We start from the raw sequence: 26,694 nt of genomic DNA, 5'->3' as shown, positions 1-26,694 counted from the left end.
GGCTGCTCGAAGGGAAGGAGGGGAGCGGAGCGGGGGGAGCAGAAGGCCGCCTGGGCCCGGCCTTCGCCGCCGGGCCCGCGCGGCACGAGGAGCGGCTGCGGCTGCCCCCGGGCGGGGCCGGGCCGCAAGGAGTTAAGGGCCGCGCGGCCGCCGCTCGGTCTGCAGCCGCCGCCGCTCATTGGTTGCGCAAAGGTGAAATTGAAACCACGGTAAACTTTTGACCCTGTCGCAGTTCTTGTGGAACGCCTTCCCCTTGCCAAGAGCGGAGGGCTAGTTCCCCCCCCCCTCCGGCCCCCCCCCCCCCCTTCCTGTATTTATTCTCTGTGATCGTGCCGTGCCGCATGCAGCCTCTCCGAGGGAGGGGGGGAGGACGGGCGCAAGCAAGTAGTTTGCGTGTCGAGCTAACGGTAAAGCGGGACTGCTGGTGCCAGCCAGCTTCTAAAACTCTGGTCAGTAAACAGTAGGCGTCCATTTTTCAACTTCCAAGATGTTTTTTTGTGTGGTTAAAAACAAAAAACCAACCACCAACTTGACGCTATGACGGCTAATTAGAAAGCGGGGACGGGAGGATGAGTCACTGGCTGCAGCGAGGGCCGCTGCTGAATAAACGTGGTGTTTTCTGGAAAGATTGGTTTCTCCTTACTGAAATCCGAGGTGGAAATGTCTCATTCCTACTCAGTTCGTAAGTTGGTGTGTTACATACATGTTTACATAACTGTAACTGTTTTTCTATTCTTCTGTATCTTCCTTAATCAAAAGAATGTATTTGTTCAGTCTGAGGCACAAGCGGTGCCAGCTGAACTTCATTGCCAACTTGAAAAGTATCAGAGGCCCATGGTAGCCAACGTTAGGAATTTTTATTTAGGTTGGGTGACTCTAATTCTGGACCTAATTAGAGTGTCTGTCACTCTTCCTACTCGACGGAGTTTGTCACAAAAAGTAGCTGTGGTCGAGAAAATTCACCTTCCCTCTGTAGCTTTGCCAAGCCAGACAAATTAAAGCAGCATTACGTTTTCAATGAAGAATGAATACGAGATTTGGTTAATCCACGTTTCTTTCCCCTTAAACATGTCTGTCTCTTCACTGACAAAAGAAAAGCTGACTTTGTTACTTTACTGCATGGGCTGCCGTTTTCGCCCTCCCCCAGGCGCAGGTACCGGCCTGCTGCTCCCGCTGGAACGTGAAACTTGCCCAATGTTAAGTGCCACTTAATCAGGAGTCACTCAACACCTGACTCTGAGATAACATTCACAACTCTTCCTCAGCGAAGAAACTTGATTCCCGACTACTTCAGGCTGATGTTTTCACCTCTGTAGTGGCTTGTTCTTGTTTCATCAGATTTATACAGCCTGTTCGTTTTCCTAATCAGAGATTAGGGTGGGGAGGAACCCTCAACTGCTGTGATTTGGGTTTGTTTTTTTTTTTTAAATTCACTTCACTAAGCAGTGCAGCGGTTAAGTGTTTAGCTTAGGGCGGTGTTAGCGTAGTAGGACAAGATCGTGAAGGTTTGGTGTGGGTCTTTTCTCGAAGTGCTGCTGTTCTCGCTGCAGTTTTATCTGGGATTTGAGGGAGTCTCCTGAAGCGTTGCCAGCAGCATCAAGGGAACAATGAATATAATATTATTAATAGCTGATCCCCTGCCCCCTCTTGTGTGCAATTCTCCTTGCAACTGCAAAAGAAACATGCGCTTGTAATGATAGTTGGTGGCCTCCGTGTTTGTTCCAGCTAGTGTTCCCAAGCAGCCGCTATTACACAGTTTATTTTTCCCCACTCTCTGTGATTCTTTGTTTTGTCCTCCCTGTGCCCGTGTGCATCCTGTCTGCTTCTCACTTCTCATGGCAGTTTGTCTGCCTTCACAGTGGAGCCGCACTGAAGCTGCAAATCATACTGCTTATCACAGTGAAATGGGATAAATGCTTTTCTAAAGGAAAGAAGAGTAACAACTGCTAGGAACTTAAGAATCGTTTGTAAATGCTATTTCTGAAGTGTCATTTAAAGGTTTCTATCTGCAAGGCTTCTCTTGAACAGTTGCACGATTGCATTGTGGTAACATTGGGTGCGCGTGCCTTTTAGAGTCAGAAATGGTGATCTCTAAAAATATTACTGCATATGCCAGCAGTAGGGTGGGAAGCTGGCAAAAAATGAACGCTGACTCAAGCTAAAGAAACACAAACTTCACTGGATTTATAAATCCTGTAACCTCAAAGTATCCTCCTTTGGTGGGGGGGGCACACGTTATTGAAGACTGTTACTGAGAGCGAACTGTTGATCATGAGAAAATCACTAGTGTAACTTTTACTTCTAATGACAATGGCCAGAAAGAGGGGTATCAGGGATACTCTCCAGTGCCTTTTGTAACCAAAAAACAATAAATGAGCAGTCGCAAACTGAAGATAAACTACTGAATTCTACACTGTTTTATTCTGTGTGTTTATTCAGACTAGATTTTGAGGTTGGTTACATCTCCCCATTTTACCTAGGGTGGAATTGCAACCTGCGGCTTTGGAGCTGCCCTTTTAGAATTTTCTCCCGCTACCAAGATTTCCAAACTCTGAATGAGAGATTTAAAAAGAAGTTCATGCCCAGGTGTTTTCATCTATTCTTTCTGTTACCTTGAGTAAGCGGTTCCTGCTGTCATGTTTTACTGAAGGATGGAAAGTTGATTTAGAGGAAATTCTATAGCATGAACTCTCAATTTCAAAAATTGAGGTTGGGTTTCTTGAATGTAAATCCCTCTTTGAAGAGCTGTGTTAGATATGGAGATGTGCCTTTTCTAAGACATATATCGATCAGATCTAGAGGTCTTTAAAACAATTTCAACTCAGGTCCAGTTTTGCTCCAGCATTGGAGCAGGTTTATAGCAGGAACTTCTTAAAAAAGTAAAAAAAAAATTTAAAAATGAACATACTCATTCACCTTCTTTGCCAGCATCATAATTTTTATAAGTTCTCTTGCATGCTATTGGGATGTAGCAAGATGGTACATGGAAAAAAGATTTGAGCTGCAGATGGTGATTCCTTTAAGCATATGTATACATACACAGAGTCTTGTTTCTCTGGCACTGGAGTTCAGGAATCAGTGTCTAAGAATTTTTTTTTTTCTTTTAATGTACAAAACTGTGTGTAGAAGGGATAGTGTTTTTCAGATAGAACAAAGTGGTGTGATCTCCGTGAAGCAGACCTCCTGCTGTGTGTTTTGCCTCTCGCATTTTCTTGAAAAAATGTGGTAAATACAGGCATTGGCTGCTATAACTGAAAGGACATTATGCATTTATAATCTCTGTAGGTTGCATTATCTGTCACTCATAAATGTTTCTGGGTTGATGTGCCCTAATAACCAGCTTCTGTTCCTAGTTTCTGTTGTAGGCTGAAGTCTTCTCGGGCCACAGGGACAGTAAACGGTAGCTTTCCTTACTGATTTCTACTGAAGTAGTGGACCAGGATATTTACCCTGTAGTCTTTTTGGGAGAGTCTGCTTTACTTCCAGCACAGTTTAAAACTGGTTTTAGCTAGCTTGTTTGTTTGTGTGGGGGTAGGACAGGACAGGATTGCTCAAATTCCCTGTGCTAATGTAGAGCCTTCTGCTGTTCATATTCACCTTTTTTTGTGTGTTTGTTCTGGAAAGCTCTTCTTAGCTATCCTATTTCATAACTGGCTCTGATTTCTCTAAACTTTCCTTCCGATGTTTATTGAACATATAGTGCTTGTCCTTTAGAATGATAATCAGTATAACCTATCTGGCTATTTCTCAAAGCAGTACATGAATTTTAAATAGCAGAGAGACCACATCCCTGAACAGATGGAGGAAGGAAAACAGAAGATTGGCTGAAGTGCTCCTAAGTGTTGCATTCACTCATTTGTGGTATGCCGTCGTCATTCAGTAGTCTGCTGAAGTCTAGATCTGGAAGGCTAAGACAACAAAAGGGATCAACTTCACAGTTTGTGGTATCAAAAATTCTGAACGATGTATCACTGCAGCATGCCCATTGTGCACTCTCGCCAATGAGAGGTTGGTAGAAATGCATAGTTTTTTTCAAGATAAGTAAATTAAAAGCACAATACAATAATAATAATAATGATGTAATCCTTGCAGTAGACAGTTTTAGGAATGGCCTGATAAATACAAATAGATTCAGAGCAAAAATGATATGCCAGCAAAAGTGGTATGTCTTTTTCTTGCTGCCTCCATGTGCTATTGTAGTCTTTTGGTAACGATGCTGTGAAAGTAGAGGATGAGTATTTTTCATTTTGGGTGTTACTACTTAAACATATTCCCATTTCCAGCACTAGAACAGGCAACTGTAAACATTCTTTCATAGTAAACCTCAGGGCTGTGGTGTGACGGAGAATAGGAAAATTAGTGATGCCTATCTAAATTTTTTTCCTAGTGCTAAGCTTTGTCTGTCCTAGGGAGGAAAAAGGGCCTTACGTAATGAACATGGACAATTACAGAAAGTTTATTTTATTTAAGGGAAGAATTTCTTATGTCTTACAGTAGGAGAAATAATGTTGCTTTTTATTCAATGCCTATTCAATCCAGTTATAAATTGAGGGGGCAAAACTAAATTATCCTTTTAAATTGACCTACGACTGTTGTTCATAAGAAAAATAGCCATGTAGATAGCAATATTTCTGATTATACTAATTTCAGGAATTTTGAATTAATAGGTTTAATATATTATTAACTTTAATGAGGCTTCTTTTTCTCTTTTCCGGTTTCCTGTATAGAATATCCATTAGGTGATTTGTTATTTCCAAAGCTGTCATTCCCCTTCTTTTTTCCACAATACTGTTGAAGTAGGAAAAGCAGTTCTGTCTCTTTGTCTTAGATTTCTTTTGTTTTTCACCTTGATTCTCTACCACATAAGTAATGTCGTCCTCCTGGGTCCTGCGTCAACATTGCTCGCATGTTGTTGTGACAGGATTAGAATTGAGGATTTCAGTCGGAGGAATCTTATTTTGAAATATCCTGAAGTTGAAAATGAAGAAAATTAAGGTCAATATGAAGCTTGCTTTAAGCTTGCTAGAAGAGGCAGAAGAGAACATTTGGAGAAAGAATAAATGTTTGAGGTTTTCAGAGGCTGAATAATAGAGTATGACACATGAGAACAGACTGGAGACTTGTGCGTTTTATGGGGAGGACAATGGGGGCATCCTGTTAAATGAAAAGCAAAGCCACTTAAAAATGATAAAACAAAATCGCTTATACAGTTAGCAGGCACGTGATATTAGACGAGTTATTAGTGTATTAAAAAGCATTTTGTATTTTTAATAGGAATATATGTATAGTTAGTAGAGTTTATATTTATAAGGGTATTCTGTGTATACATTAGTCTCCTCCTGATTCTGGAAGCTAAACATCCCTTTGGTAGATTCACCCTTTTTCAGTACTGAAGAAGATGAGGCTCTGGTGTGATATGGCATGATGAATGCTATGCTTCTATGGCAAACAGGTATTGATAATGAATACATTAGTGCCAGAAATGTTATCTTTATTTTGAAGGAATAACCCTTCTCTTTTGCTTTCTTATTTTATGGATACATAATATAAATGTTAATTATGTCTTTTCAGGAATGCAAAAGGCATTTCTGATCTTTCTAGAAGTAAAGCATTCTAAGTTCTAATTCTCTTTGTTGCCTTGAGTCATTCATTGGCTCAAAAAGTTACAAAAACGTTGACTTGCTTGGCTGTAAAAGCAAAATTAGTCTGCTTTTAGGAACCTTAATTCAGTGTGTTTTGAAGTGCTATAACTTAAAAACCAGCCTTTTTTAAAGGTGTTTTAAAGAATTTTTTTTTTCAGTTCCATAAACTAGCACAGCTAAGACAATTTTTTAGTAGTGTCTTAGGACCTCTGTGGAACTTCTGCCCTGCTTGTACCTTGTGACAGTTGTCAATCCTGAACCACTGCAGTTTGCAGAATGATGTTTCAAGACGCCAGTTTCATTTTGCTTAAAATGCTACACTGTGACATCTTAGTGGCTAATAATGAGCAATTTGTTCAGCGAGTAGCTAGCCATGCAGTAATGGCAGGGCAGTAACTGGTAATCCTTTCACTTGCCCAAAGATAGTAAGAAACCCCCACTCATCATCCAGAGTTCTGCAAAGATGCTTGAATGTTAAAGAACATCTAGACCTAGGAAAGATGTATAAAGCAGTAAAAAGAAATATTTGGTGTTTACTGCAAAATTTCAGGATTTCTGGCTCTTCTGTAATCCAAGGCAGTGTGACATTTAACTCTTCCATGACAGATGCATGAAGTTTGCCTCTCATCCAAACTAAACTTCACTTTGAAGTGTGACAGGTTTTGCTTTAGAATGAATGAAATCATTAGCAATATTCCTAAAAGTTTTAAGGACAGAAGGAAATATACCATTTAAAGACTAAGAAAAAAATTTAGAATTTCTCAATGAAGTATTGTATGTCTCCTATAATGCTTTAAAACTTAAGCAATTATGACTAATCTGAATGAACTGTTTTCCATTTCACAGGGTATTTTCCCTGGTCAGTAGTACGCTGTGGTCCTTAATTTGACATTTTTTGTCATTCTTAGTACCTCTCCATTCCTTTTTTTATATGTCTGTCATACTAATATGGGATACATTTACTAATTTGTCTCTTTGAAGGTACCTATTTTGAAATGCTGCTATGAGGATTATAGCATTAAGAAGTGTGTAATGTTAGATATTTATTTTGAAATAGAATATACAGATGTTACTCTTAAGAACTATACATCTTCTTGCTGCTACTAGTAGGCAACTTATTTTAGGTTACAGCCTTTTCATTAGATTTTCTGCCTTGATTGTTCAGTTCTAATTTCGCATCACCAATATTGGTTTCAGAGCAGATGTAATGCACACTGTAAATTAAATGTGCAAGGTGACTTTTTCCTACTTCATATTCTTTCTTATGTCATAAAAGATCCGAAGAGCTTTTGTATTTTGCTGAAATTTGATAATTTGCTCTGATTAGTGCTTAGAATCATTTTGCAGTTAAAGGATGTTATTTTAATGTTTACATTGCTACAAATAATGCAATTTTCGTAGCAAGTCTAGCAGTTAAGTTGCCACTGCTTTCAGCGGTTATTGTTCTGGTTTTGCAACACTGGTGTTCAGTGTGGTTGATGAACAATCATTTAAATTACTTATCATAACTATAAGTAGTGGACATTTAGTGTGTAAAAAGTGTGTCTTTTTAAAATGAAAAAATATGAACAGTGTAGGTTATTACTGAAGTTCTTAGAAAATGTGAAGTAGGCTGGAATCATAATTTTAAATAGGAGTTGCTCCAATTCAGACCCCAGGTTTAACATAGATAGTAATAACAGAATGTCCTTAAAAGGTGTCTGTTGAGCAGAGAGAACTATTTTATCTATTTTTCTTGGCTCTGTGTACAGTGCACACCTATGTTTCTTAATAACGGGGGAAATAGTTCTAAATAAAATTTAGGTCTTCTTATAGGACAAAACACATTTACTCTATCTTTCCATTTGAAGTTAATAAAAATAGTCAGGTAAAACCTTTTTTTTCCCCCCTGCTTTTTCAAAGATAAAATTTTGAAAGGAATATCAATTTCAGACGTACTATTTCTAGTGGAGCTGGTGGTAGAATTCTCATTGAATTAGCAGAAACAGACTTAGACCAATGCTAAGTGCTTCTGAAAATCCCAGTATATTAGATTTCAATGGATCAAAATACTTATTGCTTAAACACAGAGAGGGAAAGGCATTGATATGACACATGCATTTCACGATCCTTCAACACACTGAGCATTTAACCTGCTCAGGAAACCTAGCTAATACCTTTAATAAAAAATCACAAAAGACTATCATGGTGCTTCAGACTTAGCTGTGGAGGAAGAAACCTGCTTGTTAACATGGTAATCACAGTGAAATTTTTAAAGTACATTTCACTGTTCGTCGTGATAATGGTAGCATAGTAATAATTTTTCTTATACACAGAATGATAAATTGTATGAGGTTTCAAATGGGGGAGCTGGGGAATGAAGAGGTTTTAAGTGGACTACTCTGTAGATAGGGATAATTGATGTATTTATATTACATTAAAAAGTAACATTTCGTAATGGAAAATTCTGCCAGTCTGATCCCTACCCCACCCTTTTATTGTACAGCTAGTGTTCCAAGACGTTGCTCAGTTGGTTGGGCTAATTCTGCAAGACAGAATTAGAATTTTATGATGAGTGATTTACTACAGCAGAAAACGTTGTTCAAGTAAAATTGGACTGTAAAAATACAGAATTGGTAGTGGATATAAGAACAACTGTTTTTTCTCTTTCAGGTTCTTTTTGACTTAGTTTGATGTTGAATGTGCCCATTTTGGTGGAATGTGTATATTGGAGGCTTATATGTAACTTTACCCAGAATTTTTTTAAATACGTTAATACAGTGTGATGATGTTGTCTGTATAACAATACACTGCTTTGGAACTTAAAATTTGAAAATGCTAAACTTTTGACCTTGGGTAGATGTTGCCATGTATAATGCATTATATTCAGCTGGTGAAGTAAAAATTGCATTTTTCTGTGTCTAGTTTGTGGAAAAAATAGTGTGTATTGGGCTGCAATGCCTGACGGCTGACATTTATCAAGAGAAACATGAGCTTTACTCATTCTCACATTTTTAAGCAGCTTTCAAAGCTTTACATGTATACACATGTTCAGCATATGTCTTGCAGCTTTGAACATTTTGTTCTAAAGATGTTAACTCTCATTAAGATGAGAATCCAGACTACAAACCCATAACGATTTTCGTTTATCAAATTTAGTCACAACATTAACATTTTGTAAAGTGGTGCTATAGTGTAAAACAGTAAGAGTAATGTTTCAAGCTTAAAAATACTTTTTCCCTATTAAATGTTTTACTGAACTTTTAGACCCGACTTCCAGTACACAGGATTGTTTTGAATGTATGATACTCTTTCAGAAGCATACATTTTCTAGAAATCATGAAATTAAATACAGTACAAATGCTATTTCTTTGTTAGAATAAAGTGCTAAAGCTTCTCTTTGAAAAAGAAAAAAAAAAACAAACAAGAAGATGCATTTTCTTTTCAGTGATGAACAAATTGTCTGGTAGCCATTTTGATATCTTTGTAAACAGTTTGTGTGCATTGGCCAAACAATGAAAAACTTGTTCTACTTGCTTTAAATGTTGTAAAGAATTACGTGATTGTCTTGAAATGTTCTCGGTATGTGATTATTCTTGCTTAATAATCCTCTTAAAGAGAGAATTGTCTGGAAGAAATGATTATTTTCATATTTGACAAATTTTCTGCTGGTCTACATAGTTTGCTGGCCTATTTTTAGATTCATAGTTTCCTGTTACTTCAGTAACTCAGTGTAGTGCTAAACAGATCACACTGGTCTGACGCCAGGTAACTCGAAACTGTGGGCGACTCCTAAAGATAAAACGGATGGGTATGATTGTGATCGGCGTAATTTTAATTGCTGATCAGTGGTGTAAGGTACATTTATTTCTCCTTACTAATGTTCTTGCTAAATATTTCATACCAACATTACTAACGTTCATACCAAATACTTTTAGTTTGTCATTTCTACATGGAAGGAGTTTCAGATGGCCTAATAAATAATTTTCTTTCTTCTTTAAATAATATCCCAATTGCTAAAGTCAAAAGATAAATTAAGGTCTGAGGCCAGTCTGGAATTCAGACTTTGCTGGACCAGTTTGTTAAAAATTGGGTATTCAAGATGAGATTTCGTTGCTCCAGTTTGGAAAGAGCAGGGTTTTAAACAGTAGTTGATCTCAAACACTCCTAGGAGGCAGAATGGATTCACACTATTTTCTGTGTTGTTTTGTGTTGACCTCAGCCAAAATTGAGGTCATAATTGTAGCAACCCTCAAATCCTCCTTGTTTATTTGATGAATTTAAAATGTGGAATTACTTTTGTCAGATCACTTCAAGATATTACTAATGCATAACCAGGTATTAAAAGTCATACAGGCAACAAACAAGTCAAAACAAGATGGCAGTGGAAAATATGTCTCTTTCTTGAGCTGGTTGGTCTTGAAATAATCCATCTATTTTAACTACTGTCTTTAACAATTTTGCACATTCGTTTAAAAAAATAAGTGCACTGATTTTAAAATTTCAGAATTTTTGACATTTTTGCTTAGTGTTTTCTTTAGACTCCTGAGAACCCTAAATTGATTCCTAGTAAAATGTGGTCTTGCAGACAAAATAAGCCATATGAGTAAGCAGAAAAAATCCTTTTATAAACAGGAATAACAAGTTAGCGTAGTCACGCCAGCATAATTTTTTAATTACTTGTGAATATCTGTATATTACAGGTGGTTCAGAAGATCCATTTTCCTCTTTAGCAGTATCTCTTATAATTTGTCTGCTGTTTAGGGAGTACTGGTAGAATGATGAGCAAATGATCTCTTATAAATGTTAATTTTTTTCCTTGTCAGACTATGTTTATATACTTTTATCCTGTGAAGTCTTTCTTCCATGTATCTCCCTGTATACACATGCTCAAGAATGTGTATATAGGCACCTCTTTACTGAGGAAAGCTGCTCTTACGTGACGTTTCTTGAGATATTTTGGGTTACTTTGTTGGAAACACAGGTGATCTCTCTTTGCAATGAAGCACTGTGATCTTGGTGATGGTGGTGCTTTGGGTTTGTTTGTTTTGTTTTGTTGTTCGTTTTTTTTGTGTGTCTTGTTTTGAAGGTAGCAAATAAGATATTTTGTTGTAGGGACTTGAAACTTGTCCGTCCTTTTTTGGCTAGCCCCTGTTGTAGAATCAGTGTCTCTATTTCATAGTTGTAATACACATGTTGCCAAAGTGGGACTGATGGAGGGGCAAGCACATGAAGCTCTTAAAAGTGAGAAGCTTTCTTTCTGACTTACATTTTGGTATGCTTTCTTAATTTTATACAAGCGTAAATATATGGTAAGGTATATGTTGGAGGGGAGCATATTTTTGTTGCTTTATTTGTTCTTTTCCTTGTTCTTACCTGCAGTCATCATTCTGTAAAACTGTAGATGATTAAGGATATAAAACCTTTGTTTTAAAAAGCGCTTTGGAATAAATGTAATAAAAATGGATGAGGAGCTTTATTTTTATCAGTGCTGGTCACTGATACTGAACAGCAAATTATAGTAGGGAGTGTGGTAAAATTAGCATTCTGTAATGAAATCCATTTTTGTGCTGTACTGTTGCTACAGTGATTGTGTGCAAAACTCATTTTTCTATTGTAAATGAGTGAAAGTCTTAAAAGTATACTGTATAGGTACACTATTTGCAGCGTATTCTCTCATGGGTTGCTCGATTAATCTTAGATAGCTTTTCAACTTTCAAATATTTCATAGATACACATTCATTCACTTACAGTCAGTCTAGAGAAGGAAGGAGGTGATTAGCACACAGGTAATTTTTGCATATGTTGGCCAGACTGTATTAGAATTCCTTAGTTAAGGAACTTGTATACCTATTACACAAATGTTTGTGTTTGCCTACGTGGTAAAATGTATCAGTGTTACTGTGCCACTGTTTGTAGACTTTTTTGTCTAATGACAAAATTAGTGGCTGAACACTTGCTCTAAGTAATTTATCTGATAGTAGGGTGTCTTAAGTCCAGTTAGTTTGTTCTGAGGTAGGTGTAATGTAGAGGTGGTGTTTTACTGCTATAATAATGCTAGTAAGACTTCCCATGTAAACAAGCCTGTAGTTCTGAGTTTTACAGATCCTTTCTATGCATAGTTTCTCACAATGCACTGATGGCCAAGCGCATCTCTTCATTCATTTCTCTAAAATAATTTTTTTCTACGTTCATTTGCCTGTTTTTGTTTGTTCATGACCTAAATAATTGTAATATATTTTTTCGTGAAGCAATTTTGACAGAAGTTACAGGTAATGTTGTAGTTTTTAATATTTTTCATATTAAAGAACTTCTCAGTTAATATAGGAAGGAAAACACAATTTCTTTCTCTTCACATTTGTGTGTCTCTGTGGCAGGCTGCAGTATTGCCAGTTTTTTTTCAAAACTCATTATATTTGCTCTTTCCCTTCAAACCCCAACTGTGACAGTGACACGACTAGCAAAGCATCTCATTTTTCATTTAAAAAGAAAACTGATTCAATTCCCCCAGCACTTTAAAAGAAAATTTGAAAATATCGATGGGCTACCTTGAAGTCTGACTGAAGAAAATGGGGAAGCAAGGAGCTTAAATCTAGAAGCCACTTTTTTTTTTTTTAAATAAGGAGAGAAACATGAATTTTAATTATACATAGTTGTAAAGGGGAAATAAAATACCAAAAAACCCGAGTTGCACAATTCACTGAACTTTCTTCACTCCTCTTTCATTGACCTCTGGCTTATAAATGGTTGAAGCTTTGACTTTTAGAAAATATTAGGTGTTCAGAATGATAGCACCGTGTTTATCCCACTGGTTTTTCTTAGACTTAAACTATTACTAGGGAAGCTTCCTGGTAAAGCTCTGTCAACAAACCTTAGTAAAATCGCGTTTCATACTGGCAAAGGAGTCTGTATACAAGTTCCTTGAGTAAAATAAGTTATATGGGTAAATACATTTTTGCCGCTGCACTAAAGCAATTCAAATATTAAACAAAAAAAAAAAAAAAGAAAAATCTTCTTACAAGTTTTAACAAATGTAAAATTACAAGAAGTATTAGATCAGTCTGAGGATCATAGAGGTCACACAGTAGTTCTGTGCAACATTCTTTTTTTTTTTCCTCAGATAATCTTTCCCTATTCAGAAGTTATGCCATGTTGTCTGTTTTTCTGCAGACTATGTTTATTCATGTGGTCTGTGATACTATTTTTTAGGGTAGCTTCTACCATCTTACTATGGATGGAAGTCAATCAAGGCATGAATGTCAAATCCACTGGTCCATAGGTCCTGAGAGTCCTTCTGGATTCCTTTATGTCAGTAGGAGCTACCCTGGTCACCTGCCAGTCCTCTGATACAGTCGCCATTTGTAATGACAGGTTGTGCGGTTCGGCCAGCAGTTCTGAAGATTCACATTTGAACCCCTTCTTGGATGAAGGGTGCCCAGGTGACTGATTAACACCTTGTGTGTCTGGTTGTTTAATTCTTCCTCTATAATTCCTTAAAATTCATTTTGCTTCTCCCACCAGTTTGCTACAAAGAAATGCTGGAAGTGGGAGTCTCTCCGGTATCTTCCATGGTAAAGGCCAACACGAACTGATTTTCAGAGCTATGGCTTTATGCTTTCTGGCTTCCCATTTTACGCCTTTACCATGAAGAGGTCCACTGTCTCCCTAGCTGGCTTCCTGCTTCTGATGTGTTGTTTAAATATCTTTTTATTATCAGTTGGAGTTTGGTGCAAGACACTCGTCTCGTTCTTTTTTTAGTCCTGTATTTCCTGTTTACATTCAATCTACGAGTTCTGTGGGTGTTTCAGTTCTTCCCATGTAGACAAGCTTTCTACTTTTTAAATGCTAACCTTTTCCCTGTGGTATCCCCCTTAACTTTCTTATAGAGATGTATAGGTATTTTTTTGATATTTTTGTTTTCTCCAAAAGCTGTGTAAGTGTAGCAGCTATTATCCAAAATTCACTTGAGAGCCTGCATCTTTCTGTGTGTCTCTCTCTCTCTCACTGTTGTCATCACGGTATAGTCATACAGTGACAGTGTAATCACTTTTCCATCTTGAGGGCTGGGAGTGTGTGATGTCCTCACATATTACTAGAGACGTGTGAATTAATATTCTGCACTGCTTCTAAGCTGCGTATTGTTTTTTAAACACAACTAACTTTATAGGAGAATAATACCATCTTTGAGAATTTCTGTGATTTGTGTGCACAAGCATTAACTGATTAATGTGCTGACTGACTTTTCCTTTTTTTCCCCTGTTAAGACTATTTAAGGTATCTGGTTTTAAAACTTTGAACAGGAGCTACAAATGATGTGGAGAAATAAATACAATATTGTAATGTGCTAGAAATTTTAGAATATATGTGTCATGCAGTCTGTATGTCTTTGTTTAATGTGGAAAAGGGTTTTGGCAGAATTCTAAGTAGTTTTGAAAATTAAATCTCTACTTGGTTCATATAGTGTAATTCAAGACTTCTAAGTTTTAAATAGCTGGGAGTTGGCAGTGATTGTCTTGCTTGCTCAGTCTTTTTAGTGTGTCAGTGCGTGTTCCTAGTAAAAAAAGTCATATTAAAAATGAAGCTTAACATTTGAAAGGCCTTTTTGAACTTACAGTAGATGTATTCAAAGCTGATTAATTCAATTTTAAGTAGTAGTCCTGTTGGTCTTATAAAGATCCCTTAAATACTATGTCAAATTTGGAATTAAATTTAGAAAGTCTTCAACGTTTTCATCTAGGAACATCTGGTGAGTTCTAGTAAGAATGTGCGCTTTTTTGTTTTCTGCTGTCTTTTCTTCAGTATTTCTCTTAAGGTTCTGATCTAGTTTCTCTGATGGCCAGAGGTCCATAGAAATGCTGGGCTTTATTTGTTCCATGGATTTGCCCTTTTGTTTGATCGCTTTTGTAAAACGTGTCCATCATACCTAGCTGGTTACTTTTTCTTCTATTTCTCTTGCAAAGACTTTTTTGTTTTCTTTTCCTGTTTCTCTGTGTTTGATTCTGTTTCATGACTTCTGCCTGTTTCTTCTAAAAACTGAATTCAGCTAGGAAATCCAGCAAGAAATAAGACTAATTTAGTTATGGCACATAATGCTTCCTAACTGCATTTTACAGAATTATTCACATCTTCATGTTACAAACAAAAAAGGCTTGCTAGCCTTCCTCCCCCACACCCTCCACTATAGCCGTATAAGGCGTCTATTGTCTCCATTCATATTGAGATGTCACAGATGTGTACGCTCCTCTGGGTTCTTTTCTCTCTTGCAGCTCTAATGACCGCTACTCCTTTGATTCCTTTCTCAGGCAAATTGGCATAGGCTACACAAAAAGAAATTTAGGTCACAAATAATCTTTACATTATTCTACTCGAGTGAGAGGAAGATGTAGCTGAGTGTGTGTTTGTCTATGCTGGAAATTTATGGCAAAATGTCGCAAAATTAGTTTAATCCAACAAATACTATTTTGTCATCTCAGAGATCGTTGACTTAAAGATTATCACCAAAGGAGCATGCCGTTTTAGTGTCAAATGTAAGTGTGCAATTGAAAGAGTTTTAAAGCTATATTTATGATTTTTTTTCTAGAGTTTAAAAGCAGGTGTATTCACCCGTACTGTTAAAACAACTAGGAGTATTAGGAATGACTAATTTTAAATAAATACTTTTATTTTTATGTATTTTAATTTCAAAATGAATATAGATATGTTTGTTCTATTTTGAGATTAGCTACCCCCAATACCAGACTCCCTGTCTGTCAGAACAGTGCATTTAGGGTTGTAGCTCTAAACATGGACGTAGCTTTCTTCGAAGTCCCTGGAACCCCGTGTGTGATATGACTCTTGGCTCTGTACATTGAGGTGTCCTGGTAGGCAATTTGTATTTGCTCATGGGCCATACTAGTTGCACAGATATGCAGATGCTTGAGTTGAGCAGGCAGTAGCAGTGGTCGTCCATTCATTAAGAATGATTTTCTGTAAGCAAACAAATTCCTTTTTTACGTGTTCCTCAGATACACTATTCGTGTGTAGAAAAAGCAAGCGTTTACAGAAACAGGAAACTGGTTTGTGCTTTGCATTACATCTCTGAACTGTCTTGTACCAACATCCTTTTATGGCTGGTTACTTTATTTTGCAGTTAGAACTAGCATTGTGTTTCAAGTATACTAGCAGATCACATTCTTCATCACTTCTGTAGGCTGAGTTTGTCTAGTCCTATTTTTTAGGTTAAGAGCGCTCAAAAGGTAAAAAAATCCACAGATACAGTGTAATTTATAGTTGTTTTACAGGATGCTGTGATTAAATCTAAACATGTTAGTTAAGTTATTTAAGCTGCACCTCATTATTGTTTGTTTTTGTTGTTGTTTTGTAATAACAATACTATTCCCTCAAATATTTGTGCCCTTGAAAGTGTTGTGTATTTCAGCTGGTTGCAAATGCATGACAGGAGGTCACAAGATTTATGCCATGCTTGTTTAAAAAGGGTAATCAATGCTTCTGTCCAGTACTAGAGGCTTGGTAGTGTGGGATGGTATGTTTTTCAGAATTCGCTTTGAGTATTTAGGAAGAGGGATAGAAATTACTGTAAGCATGTTTTGGGTGGCTTGTACTGTAGCTCATCTGCCGTGGACCCAGAGCACCACTGGCAAGGCTTATTTCTCTCTATTAGTTTGTTTGTGTGTAACTCTGCTACTAATACCAAAATCTGTCTTTGAAGCATCATAAATACTGGAACCAAAATACTTCATTAAGCATTATATTGTGGTGTTTTTGTGGTATTTGTGCTATGGAAGTCTTGAGAGCTTGGAGTTTTTCCAAGGTTAATATCAGATACTAATTTGTTAATTGTGTAACAAATTGTGTTCTTATAAATGCAGAACAAAAGATTGTTGTCTAGACACTGACATAAAAGATTCCTGAAACTGCAGCACTAGATTGCGTACTTTGTAGACTTAATTTTGTGTCGTTCATAAAAGTGAAAGGTTTGCTTTTTAGCAGTCAGAATCAAAGAGACTCTTTCTGTTGATGGCCAGGACATTCCAGTAAATTTTGAAGTTGATCCTATGTATTTAATGTTCAATCATTTTCACTTCAGAGGTCTTTATGCTGTGTGGAAGAACTTGCCTCACTTGGTCAGTTTGGCTGAAAATGGTCTTTTTTGTAGCATCCACCCAACAAAAGGCTAGCTTTGTTAGAAGTTTGCAGTATCTGCCAGGAGACTCTATACAAGTACAGAAACAATTATATTTAACTGTTCCCCAGTACTTCCACAAAGGCAAAATATGACAGAGCTGTGCAGAAATACAAGCATCAGGACTTGTTCTTTTTGTTCTTTTCAAGGATTTGCGATTTCCAGCTGTTGATCAACTTTTGTGCTTCTTAGTAATTTGTGATTATTCAAGTGCTAGGAAATGGCAGATGAAGTGAACAGGCTGGTAGGCTAAATGGATGGTGGGATGATTAATGGCAGTGCTGTTTAAGGTACATGAGCACCAACTAGATCACATCTGATGTCCCGAGATGAACAGCTCCCCAAAGTAGAATGGGGGAAACAAAACTATCAATAGATAATTGCAAGAATTCTAGATTGCATACAGCTTTTAAGAGAGAGACTTGTTTTTTAATTGAGAAACTTGCTTTTTGAATACGCAAATATAAAAAGAATAGTTAGAATGTTTTTTTTCAGCTGTGCAATTCTAATAAAAAATATTTTTGCTCTTCAACTTGACACTTGGAATTGTTTCCTTCTTCAAATAAGCAGTTTTCTTAAAAGCCAGTCTCCATACCTACTGAATTGATGAATACTTTCAATTCACATGTAAGATTCAAAGACTAAATTGGAAATACTGTGGGTGAACATCTATTGCTAATAATAGCTGTAGAAAATGTAACAAATTAATCTGTTTTGAATGCTTTTCTTGTAGAAGTTCAAAAGCTGGCATTAAACTTGGCATCTCCTTGGTAGAGATCACGTGTCAGAAACTGATAGTGTGTACAGTAAATGTTTCGTTCTCTCAAAAACAGTCAGTTTTTCCTTTTGTCTGAAGGCATTTTGGTATTGCTAGAGATACTGATCCCAATGTAAAATGACTTCTGTCTCTAAATTTAAGCTTGCAGTGGACAGGCTTTTACAAGGAAATTGCTGGTATTTTGTCCAGTTTTTAACTGCTGCTTTGGAAAACTCTGATTTTGAACTGTTCTCATTCTAAATACATTCTATATGAAACTGTGATCTCTGTAAAATGAGTAAGATTTTGGCATTGTAGGGTCTGATTAAATTATAACAATGCCGCAGCACTAGATGAGTTAATGCTAACTGTAATACTATAGTTGTGTTTAAGTTCTCTCTCTCCAGAAATCCAGCAACCAGTCTTTGCTTCCATGAGACACTGGTAGGGTAGAATGGCACCAAAAAAAAAAAAAAAAAAAAAGCATGTATGTAATATATAAAGATGTATGTGAACCCGTTCAGAGTCTCAGGAAGGAGAATAGACTTGCTGATGGCACATTCAGAGCTTCGGAAAAGGGAATGGACTTGTTGTTGACTGGGAGAGGGATCACGTGTGTTCAGTGAAACAAATTCAGTTTAGTTGATTACATTTCCTGTTTTCACCAAGAACTTTGTAAGTACTCTCTGCTTTTGAAGTGTCAGATAGTGTATAGCTACCTCAAAGAAAATTATAGTTGTTGCTTACTGAAAACTTGCAAATTGAATTCTTACTATGTCGAAACTATGTTTGGGCAGTTGCTTCTTCCCTTGAGAGGGAAAACTAATTCCTTAGTCATTGTTAAATTAAGGTAAGAGCTCTTGTATCTTTATCAGATCATGTAGGAAAATGTCTCTGTCACTCTTGTCTTACAGGAGCTACTGTATTCCGTAAGAAAAAACACCCCATATTTATGTTTGATTTTGTTCCTATAAAATACAGTTCTCCCAATTTTATAAGTTGTGCCATGAATCCTGTCTAATATTTACTAGTAGTTATCGCTTTGTGTTTGCATTTGATATGATTGTTACTTAGTTTCTGGCAATCATCCCTTTGCGTTGGACTTTTTCTTTATAATGACGGTGATTAAAGTTTGTACTGAAAAGGTAATTGCATTGTAATGCATAGTGGTATGTGTAAGAATTGAAGTCATATATTGATAAGGCATGGAACGAGCTTTCATCAGGTAAGTCTGTATATCTGCTTAAAAACAAAACATAAGTTAGAGGTGATTAAAAATAAATAATGCTCTCAGATTTATATGGTCAAACTGATAGTTTGATGTTCTAAGGCTCTTAGTTGAAGTCCTTTTCTAATTTAGATTTTGTACTTTGGGCTAATCTTTAAATAATTTAGGATTATGTAATTCCATTTTAACATATGAATTAATTCAAACTTAATGCCTAGTTAAGCTGACATTGTAATATGTAGAGGTGCATCGTACAGCTTCATTCTTCTTCATCTGCATTATGTGTCAAATGGCATGGAGTCACTTACGAATTAGGTGTATATAGAGCTGGAAAGGGACTCTTCAATACTGTTATCTTGGTATGTCTTGTGACCTCTGGCAAGGGTATTTTGCCTTGTAAATGGAACACTTTATATAAATTTCCTAATTTTTTTTTAGAATTTTATTGCTGTTGGTAATAGTAGAGAGGTTTGTGCACTGGTCAGTACAATCTCTTTCCATAGTACCCACTGTTTTTGGCAAGGATGGTGGGAAGAAGTGTTTTCTGCTTTTAGAACTTCATTGAATATTAATATACAACCTACATTGACCATATGTATTTCAGTCAGCTACTGACTTGCCTGAGTGTCTTCTGATGTTAAAGTGTCTGGATGTACAGAAGGGAATGGTGACGTTCTGTGGTTTCTTATCAGTTAAGTAGTTATCAAGTCCCATTATAGTGGCCCAGATATTACATCGTGTTTCTTTCTCTGTGATAGTTGAGCTAGGGATTTTTTCTTTCTATACATATTTATTAAATTTTTCATTATTTTTTAAAATAACTGTTTACTAACTCTTCCAGATAAAAGTCTGTAAGGACTTACCTTTGTTAAAAACATTCTAAATATATTCTAAAAACGCTGGACTGACGCCATCAGCTATATTGAAAATACAAATTACCGCTTCCTGTACAGTGGCTTGGAAATTAGTCAAGATTAAAGGCCATCTTCAATTTTTTTTTTTTTTTGGCCTGCTGTGTTTGAGCATACCAATTCTTGTTGCCAGTGTCATGCAAGTGGGTGGTAGGGCTGCATCATGCCCGATTGCCCATAGCAACAAGAGCTATATCCTGGAAAACACATCTGTCCAAATAAGTTCGATACCTTTTCACAGCTGGGTTACGAGGGAAGCATTTGTCGTGAATCTAGAATGTGCCTCACATGTCTTTGGACCCGTGATGAGACGCAGTAACCACTTCACCACAGTGCTTTGTGCAAAAGCTGACAGGTGAGAGGTTTTACAAGTGTTCTGCAGTATATGGTGAAGCCATAAGGATAAAGACTAGTCTTTTTCATAAAACAGTGAGTTCACTGGAGGCCCCCTTTTCTCTTTCATACATTTTGTTTGTTATAACAGGGTCCTTTATCTATTGCTGTTACTAGCAAACAGGGACGTATAGGAAACAAATTAAGAAGTAATGACATTCCAAAAATAGAGCACACGCATTATTTATCAGAGAAACAGGAGATGCACTTGGAGTGTGTTCCACCTCTGACCATCCTTTAACTGAAGGTGTCCTGTCATTTTAATATATGCAAAGTGAACCAGGCTCAAGTTAATTGTCATGTCTGAAAAATAGCTGAGGAGTGCATAGTGCTTACTGAACACTGCAGGGGAATTGGTAAATGAAACCTGACGAGGCCTGAAAAATTAAGTCTCCCTGAAACAGAATGTATAATATAAAAGGGATGTGTGCTGAGTTAAGATTATTTAACATGTTGCAACAAGGTGTGCTTCACTGGCTACCAGATTATGGATGGCACTTTTTTTAATTGACAGCCCTGATTCAGTGAAGTCTCTGCCCAACTCAGTTATTTATTATCTAGTAAATGACCTTTTTGGCTGGGGTGGGGGGAAGAGTGGAGAATGATCAAATGTGTTTTGGAAAAGCATTTTATTAGTTATTGTACCAATGGAAGTGCTAGATTAGGATAATGATGTATCAATACAATTAACACTATAATTTGCTGTTGGCTTCATAATGGAAGTATAGATGCTTTGATCTTAAAAAATAAGTTAAGACTTTTTAGTACCAAATAGTTACAGTACACCAAATCCTCTTTATTAACTCCATGTACTTGAGTCTCATTACCTGTTTCGGTACTTTGTTATGCTGTAATTTCAGACTCACAAAGCCCTAGTTAAGATTCAGTGGCATTTTTTTATCTGCTGCATTTTTCCCCTCCCCCAGAGATTTAACAATATGTTGGTTTTATGTACTGTAGTTTGAAGTGTAGTGTATTATATATATATTTGACTTCTTTTTTTAAACAGGCACATTAATTATCTCTGAAACATTTAAGGAGGATTACAGATACAGTCCTTCTTAACATCGTCTTTCAAAAAGGAACCATTGTGTTTACCGTATCTGCCACATTTGACTATGAATATATACGTATATTTTTAACCTTAAAAACAGTGTAACTTTAGCGCCCCGTGATATTGTTGTTGTCTGTGCCACAGGCAACAATATGGCCTGTCACTTAGCCATCCCATCCAAACTCTAATGTAATCTTCTTTCTTGTATGTGTTTTGAAAATTGGACCGTAGGTACACTTACATTTGGTAGCCACGCTATGTTGGATGCCTAGTTTCTAGATGATGTAAACTGAGTATCTCTGTAGCTCGTCTAGAATGTGGGGAAATCAGTCCAAGGTCACTATGTTGAGCTTATTAGATGGAAACATGCCGAACGATGTTTTTGTGTGAACGCTCTTGTTTTTTGGTTGAGCAGATTTCAGACAGGAAATAGTATGCTCACGTGTTGAAAGTGGTACTGGTGTGGTGAGAGCTGATGGAGAAGCTGACTGCACAGCCCCAAATACCAAGCTTTTTAGAAGAATACTGGCTCTGAGACTGGCAATCGCTTAATGTGTGACTGCTTTGATAGAGGCACTCTAGTAACCTAAACTAATTCATGTGAAGCAGAAAACTATATTGAAATAAAATACTTTCTGTATTTAAAAAGTTAAGAAGTTGGCTGTTACTTGTACTCAGAAGAGGAAGCATTGTAGGTTTAGAGTAGGGATAACAGAGTTGAATGGTCAACTTTCAATATGTAACAGTTTGGGCTTTCATTAGTAGGAAAAGACCAAGTATTATGGTAAAAGAGGAACATATTTTATTTTTTCATTTAAATGTTATAGATGATAACAATGTAATGACTTATTAGATTATAGAATTTTAATATCCTGTTTTATTTATAGTGGTAGTAACTTTAGGTCTAATTTTACTCTTGATATATGGCAAAATTTTACTGTAGCATATTTGTTGTGAACTTTTTGGTTTACTGCGTAGGGTTTTCACCCCTACTTCAGGTTGTTTTAATTTCATCCTGGTCTGTAGAGCAGAATTTAGAATCTAGGTTGCCCTGCCAGTTGACAGTTCTCATAGGATGGTCCTCTGCAGTGTTTGGCCAGACCAAATGAGTGCAAATGCTACTCTAGATGCGTTCCTTCAAGAGCCTTCAGATTATTCAGAAGGTTATTTTTTACTTACTTTACTGCCGTACTTCTTTGAGAAGTTGTATTCCATCTTCTATTTAAACAGCTCAGATATTGACATCCATGGAATGGATATTTACTTGAGAAGAATGTAAAGGGAATATTCTAAAACTAATTTAAATAGTGTTAAGGTTTTTATGTGGTCTTCAACTCAATACATTTTCAGGGTCCTTCTCTTTCCCCTTGCATTTCCAGTCATACAGAATCCTTATGATACTTGTGGTCTTGCATATTCCACCTTTAAGTGATTTTGTGCTGTTCATTTCTTCTCAGTGAGACTTTTGTGATTCTGTTGAAATGCTTCTGTTCTTACATAGGTGTCTTCACCAGTTTATCAAGCTGGTATTATTTGAGGAAAAAACCTGCACATCAAACTGAACAGTGAATGTAATTTATGCTACTGTTTTGTTTCATAAATTCTGTCCAGTGAAGCCATCAGAAAATAGCCCTTGTTGGGTATAAGACCATCCAAATGAAGCTAGATAGAAAGCTATCACAGAGTGGGGTATAGGTCTGGTTTAGCATTGTTACAGAAATGAGCAGCTGAAGGATTTAATTTTCTGTGATGTCCAAATGTTTCTGATCCTGCATCTTAAGATGTCTTAGATTTTTTTTTTCTTTTTTGCATGTGCTTTTGTTCTGGTTTCCATGATTAGCAGAGGTTGATTTAGCATAAAATGGTGTTATAGAAGTCTTTAATTAGAAGACAATTTACTCTTGATGCTTACTCTTACGTGACCACATTGTCAATCAGCCTTCTAATTGGTAATTCCAGTTCATATAAATAAAGCTACAATCAGTATTGTCAAAGGGCTGGTTAAAACAGCAGATGAATGCATATGCAACCAGTTGATATGAAAAGCTTCAGTTTAATTTCTTAAGAAATGAGCTACTTGACTATAACTCCCTTACCTGCGTGCTAGTGATTATCTATTAAGTAGTCTGGATAGAAGTATCAATTTTGAAATTCTTGATTTTGGATAGGACTATGGTGTGTGCTTACATGTGAATGTCTCATAAATATTTCCCAAGAGCAATTTATTTTTCTAATTAGCTTGAACAGCCTCTGCTTTACGTAGCGCTTTAAACAGTTTTCAGGAAATCAATTCAATCACACAGCTGCTGTTTAAAACTTTTCCTAAGTTACTGTAACTCTCTATAGAGACCCAGAATCTCACTATACACTTAATCATACCTTGTGTAAAATGCATGATAATACGGATTAATCATTCCTAGAATTTCATAGAAAAACAGAGTAACAGAAACCTGAGTGTTCATAGCTCTTAAAACAGTTTGTGATTCTCATATAATAGTTATGTACCAAGCAATGTGTACAGGCTGACATAGAGTGGCTACTCACCTAATTTTGACTTGCCAGTCATAACTCTACAAAATAATTCATTTGGGGCTGCAGCTTTTTATATGAAGGTACAGTTTCATTATTTCTTCCAAAGTAAAAAAAAACACAAACAAACCAACCTCAAAACATTTAAAATAAATATATTTAGTTCTTATGTGAAAGAAGTCTAGCTTGCTGCGTGGCATTTGTGATGTTAAGATTCAGACTTTTGAGCTGTGTAGCATATAGCAGAGATGATAATTAGTTACAGCTATTATAAGTGAGTTTTAAACTCATTTGGCATTAAAATATCTCAATATTGTGTTTACTTTTTGGTAAAAATAATTAATTTTTGGTAAGATTATTATTATTAGATGAAAAATTTGAAAAGCGAGCACTTTTTTTTGCTAATGTGCAGCCTTTTTTGTTTTTCAGGATGTGACTTAAAATGACTTCTGATTCTGAAGGTCCTCTGAAAAATATGCTGTGCTTGAATGTTTGCTAAGGACAAGTAAGTGGCTGATTTCACATTTGGACTATACATACCTGAATAGTCATTCCCTTACTATTTTTAAAGCTACAATTTACAAGCTGTACATGTAAGTATATAAGAAGCATATTCTTAAAACAAAGAAAAGGCGGGGAGGGAAGAAAGAAAGGAAAAAGAAAAAACGTTACTTCACTACTGCCAGAAAAGAGTTTTCTAAGTTTGTTTTCCTGTGGATTCCTTTCTGTGTAAATGGGAACATCAGTTGTTTCTGTGGTCAGTCTTATAACAAAAGAATCTTTGCATAGTTTCAAGAATATTTTGAATCAGAAGCTTCACTGGAAAGCTGTCACGCTTTTTATGTATGTGTATTTGAGGGAAATGTAAGTTTGAAGTAACAAATTTTCACTAAGAATATGGAGTTGCTGAATGAAATGTCCTTTAGTTTTATTTCTATGAAATACAATTTAAACATTTGGGGCTTCTCTTAGCATAAACCAGTTAGTTTATTACAATTTGCATCTTAAAAAACTGTGTGAATTATGTCTTGGTTTTTAGAAAGGAGGATTATATTTAATATTTTAGCTTCATATAAAATTTTAAAAATTCCAGACCATCTTCATGATACATGGAAAAGGACTGGTTTGATTTAATTCTTCATAATTGGTTTATTCTGGGGAATGTTAAGAACCAATTTATGCTTTTTCCCTGGTGAATTTTTCAAACAAGAGATGAGATCAGACAGAAGAGTTTCCAAACATGCAAGATACTATGAGTACATATATTTACTATAGGAAAAAGTTGATGGTTTCGTGGGACCAAAGACGTATTACAAATGTTTTAATGCAAAGAATATGATTTTTTTAAAAATAGTTTGGATATATTTCAAACTAGTATTGTATGGTTGTGCTTTGTGGGTTTGGGTTTTTTGTTTGTGTGGTCAACTGTTTCAGTTAAACAAACACAAAACCTAAATCTGAAGCATCTAATTGTTTATTTTTTTGGGTCCCTGTAAGGACAAAACCTTCCCAGTTGCCACGTCCTGTTTGGTGAATAGGTCTTCCCTCTACAACTGCTGGGAACTTGGGCATGAGGGAATAATGCTTGAGTTGGAGAAGGAAACCAGTGCATTGAAAGACAAACTAGCAGAAAATGAGCTAAGGAATGTTATTAAGTTAGTAGCTTTCCAATTTGTGTGAGGGTGAGTTGAGTAAGACCGGGGAAGAAACTCATGTCAAGCTGAACACCACTTTCTTCTTACTGTACTTGGGACTTCTCAGTGTCATTTTGACTTGAATGCTCTCTAGGAAGTGTCTTTAGGAACTTTCCTGATTTGTCAACATGTGCATCCTTTTCTTGGTAGTCCAGGACAGAATTTTAGAAGACTTTTTTTTTTTTTTTTTTTTTTTTTTTTTTTGGCCAGTCAACACATTGAAAACCTGGCAGGTTCAATACTGCTAGTCTTAAATGCTGAAACTAGTACTTAGTATTTGCAGTTTGGAACTTTTTCTCCAAATATTGCTGCCTTCGTTCCATTCCACTGGTAGGATTAGGAACATCAGTGTATAGGGGTTAATTACTGAAACAGCTGATGGAATTGAACAATGTCTTGCTTTGAAAACTTTGAACCATCTCTTATGTCATCTTGTTTTTTCTCAAATTTACTTATAGTATAAACTTTGGAGGGCTCTGGACATACTTGCTTCCATTCAACTTTAACATCCTCTATTTCATACAAATATATACCTTTCTAAATTATTGGGCAAGAACTGGGGCTTTGTTTTTGCAAATAAGTTTTGGAAAATCATATTGGACAGAACAAAGTGTGGCTTGTGTCATCTCTTGTCAACGGCTAAATGGAGTGTAGCATAAAATGCTTTCCTTTTATAAAATGTTTGATGAAAATGACAAAATATTCCAATACAGTAGAGTAACACGGGCAGCTTAATTTAGAAAATAAAATTAGTTGCTGGTGCCGATGACATCAGGCTAGCAAACGTTTAAATACTTATACACATAGGAACTATTGTTCATTAAGTACCTGGCTTTAAGATTTGGCAGTCCCAAGAAATTTGCTTTATAAAATTACATAAACTAGAAACCTATAAATTTTAGAAAAATCTACTTGTTTATCACTGGATGGAATTTATATTCAGCACTTCTTCATCCTTATATGTACTCAACGTGCTGTAGCTTCTTGCATTTTAAACAAATACTTGCATACAAATGTCATTAAAAAGTGTGTAATAGTATGGTATTGATAGCTCAAGTTCATCATACAGTCCCACTATTTGTTACCCTTCTATGCAGTAGGTTTGCCATCCACTTTTTGAGCTTGTACATGCAATTTTGGAGAAAAATAGCAGAACAATTGTCAGATTTTTCATGGAAGTGGTTGCTGTCATATCTGTGTTACTGCTATTCTGAGTAAGAATAATATTCGATGACGGAAGATTATAATTCCCATGTTTTGGGTAATTTATACTTACCTAAAATTTAACATAATTTCTTATATTTGCCTTGTTTTGTGTAGTAACT

General features: G+C 36.2%; 1 protein-coding gene across 1 annotated transcript in view; it reads left to right on the top strand.

Moving 5' to 3' along the window:
• The window catches only part of NCOA3 (nuclear receptor coactivator 3), a gene marked incomplete at its 3' end in the record, with an annotated part of 60,931 nt that overhangs the window by 9,358 nt on the left and 24,879 nt on the right, over positions 1 to 26,694 (top strand). Inside the window, exon 2 of the mRNA XM_082007164.1 lies at positions 24,105 to 24,180. The remainder of the gene's footprint in view (positions 1 to 24,104; positions 24,181 to 26,694) is intronic.

This window comes from Phaethon aethereus, assembly GCF_964289735.1.
Source record: "Phaethon aethereus genome assembly, chromosome: 16".
NCBI classification, from domain to species: domain Eukaryota; kingdom Metazoa; phylum Chordata; class Aves; order Phaethontiformes; family Phaethontidae; genus Phaethon; species Phaethon aethereus.
Note: the sequence above shows the minus strand (reverse complement) of the source record. Positions and strands in the feature narration are given on the sequence as shown.